We start from the raw sequence: 2,966 nt of genomic DNA, 5'->3' as shown, positions 1-2,966 counted from the left end.
GGGCACAGAGACAGAGAACACTGATTCACGAGACACAAGCCCCAAACTGGAGGGAGAGAGGTGACTTGAGTGGCACAGAAGTGGCCATTCCCAGAGGAGGTCTTAGTGCTTACGAGTGGGAAATCTTTCCCGGATGCCACAGACTCTAGGTTCACAGGTTCGTAAATTGAGTCAAAGAGACTTACACTGTGTAGGGCTTTCCCTCCAGAGTCTAGATTTGTCACTCTCAGTCAGAAGTCGTGTTGGTTGCTAGGTAAAGAACTCTATTCAGGGACTGTGGGGGGAGATAATTGGACTGCATGGATTTGTGCCAAATGATTGGCATCAAAATTCTGAGCCTGAAGTGGGCCAAATCCGGTAAGCGGCTCTATAGAACCATCCCCAGAACATTCTGTTACCTGTGTTAGAGGGAACTAGTTATCCATATCAGATAGCCTTAAAAGAACAACTTGAACGAATAAAGGAGTGATTTTTAAAAATTAACATTTGGAAGACATACATGAATGATTTTCAAGACTATTTCTCTCTAATGGAATAAAAATTTCCCCCTTTAATCTCACAATCTTATTGAAATAGTTTGTATTGCCTTTGGATTTTTTTTAAGAACTTATGGATTTCTACCACCCTCAACCCCTGCCCAGAATTAATTAGGGTTAGAAGGCTATATAAAGGATTCAGTCAAGTTCTTGTCTACTTATGAAATCAATCTTGGTAGCATTTCAGTCCAAAATCCCCCAGTCTCACCTCTCTCCAATTATGTGGCACTTACTAATTTCCAAGTGCACCATGGGATCACTTGATCACTTGACATCCCATTACTCATCAATTTGCTGAAGTGGGTGCCAGCAACATCTCCACTCGTCCCTGTTACGTGCTAATGTAGTCCAATGGCATCTGCTTGCTCCAGGAACATGAAGAGCTTCAAACCGTTTGTTCAGGGTCTTGACGAAGAAGTCTGACCATCTCGTAGGTGGGCAGCCACATGTTCTTTTGATGTCCCATGGAATCCAGTCCATAATGGCTCTAGTCCAGCGGTCGTCTCCAAATCTCATTACATGTCCGGCCCATCTGATTTTCGATGCCTTGGCAAACGAGACAGCGTCCCTGATTCTCAAACGCTGATGGAGGTCAGAACTCTGGGTTCCTTCTCTCACTTGAGTGAAGCGTGATACTCCAAGCATAGCTCTATTGAGTCCTCTTTGGGAGACCCTAATAGCGTTCTCATCCTGTTTTTGTAGGGCCCTGGTCTCTGAGACGTATGTTAATGAAGGAAGAACGGTGGAGTCAAAGAGATGTGCCTGGAACCAGAGGTTCTTTGTCCTCTTAGCTATTTCTTCGACGCTCTTGAAGGCATTCCATGCCGCTCTCTTCCTCCTGTGCAGCTCAGGTCATTTGTCATGTTGAGTTCTCGACCTAGGTACACATAACTGCTGCATTTGGAGATGTTCGTTCTGTTGAGAGCAAATGGAATGTCAGGAACCACCATGAGATAGCTGTGAGAAAGTTATCCCACATGTGCAGTTGAACTTGGGCCCCTTGGGCTCTGGCTCTTTATCAGCCTTGCTCCTTCGAGTGCTTGTGCCCATCTCTGCTCCCACCAGAGAATTCGCCTTTCACTCATGGTTTGTTAGGTGCCTCCCCACGTTGGGGATCTTAATTGTGCAAAGAAATGGTTGAGTCTGAAAATCATGGTAGGAAAGAATCCTGTGTGCGCTCTAGTTTCTTGGATTGTTCTCGCTTCTAGATGTGTCCTGATACCCTCGTAAAGGATCTGAGTAGTCTTCACCTGCATTCTACCTGCTTGGTCTTCCCTCTCCTCCCTGTCTGCCTCATTTTCCTCTCCCTCTTCCTGCCACCATGGTCTGGGCATGTGGTGCTGGAGCCTTGCCTCTACAAATCTATAGTCTTTGTTCTGAACCTCTCTGCTCTCTGCTCAATCCTCTCTGCTACCACCATTGCCCCCAACATGCTGTTCCTTCTCTTGCTTGGGGACCGCTTTCCCAGCTTCCCTGCCTGCTTCCTGCAGATGTACCTCTTCCACAGCTTCTCCTGCTCCAAAGCCTTCATCCTGGTGGTCATGGCCTATGACCGCTACTTGACTATCTGCCGCCCACTTTACTACCCTGCCCCCCTGTCCACATGACACCCCCCCAAAACAACATTCTCTGCCGGCCAGCGCCTGGCTCACGGCCCTCCTCCTGCCCGTCCCTGCCGTGGTGCAAATCTCCCACATGGCTTTTGACAGCATTGCCCACATCTACCACTGCTTCTGTGGCCACTTGGCTGTGGTCCAGGCCTCCTGCTCAGACACCACACCGCAGACCTTCATGGGCTTCTGCATCGCAATGACGGTGTCCTTCCTGCCCCTTCTCCTGGTGCTTCTCTCCTACGCCTGCATCCTGGCCTCAGTGCTTCACATCAACTCCCAAGAGAGATGCTCCAAAGCCTTCTCCACCTGCACCTCTCACCTCCTGGTGGTTGGCACCTACTACTCATCCATCGCCATCTCCTACATGGCCTACAGGGCTGACCTGCCGCTCGACTTCCACATCCTGGGCAACGTGGTGTATGCCATTCTCACATCTGTCCTCAACCCCCTCATCTACACCCTGAGGGACAAGGATGTCAAAGCAGCCATCACCAAAATGGCATGTCCCCGTGGCCCAGGGAATTATGGGGGCTTTTAATCCTGAGATATAATTCTATCCCTAGGATGTTAGTGTACTAAGACAAAGAACGTCGTCAAAAGTTTTTGGAAGGAAAGAATGACTTATAGAAGAGCTAAAAATATACCATCAGGCTTTCCATTTCAGTTAATGATAGGCTACATTTGAAATCAACTCTTCTGTGGGAAGATATAAAAATGCCTGATAAAAATAAAAAGTATCTTCTTAAGTATCTTCTTAACAGAAGCATAGATTTTTCTGTATGTTAAAGCTAAAATGGAAATAAAGATGAGAACAGAG

The 2,966-nt window shown here is 47.4% G+C and overlaps 1 pseudogene; it reads left to right on the top strand.

Moving 5' to 3' along the window:
* Window positions 1-1,876: 1,876 nt before the first annotated feature.
* LOC130025498 (olfactory receptor 2AT4-like) lies at window positions 1,877-2,687 on the top strand (annotated as a pseudogene).
* The last annotated feature ends 279 nt before the right edge of the window (window positions 2,688-2,966 follow it).

Source organism: Sorex fumeus, unplaced genomic scaffold (assembly GCF_029834395.1).
Source record: "Sorex fumeus unplaced genomic scaffold, SorFum_2.1 ptg000030l, whole genome shotgun sequence".
Lineage (NCBI taxonomy): Eukaryota > Metazoa > Chordata > Mammalia > Eulipotyphla > Soricidae > Sorex > Sorex fumeus.
The sequence above is the reverse complement of the archived record's forward strand: the minus strand, read 5'-3'. Positions and strand labels throughout refer to the sequence as shown.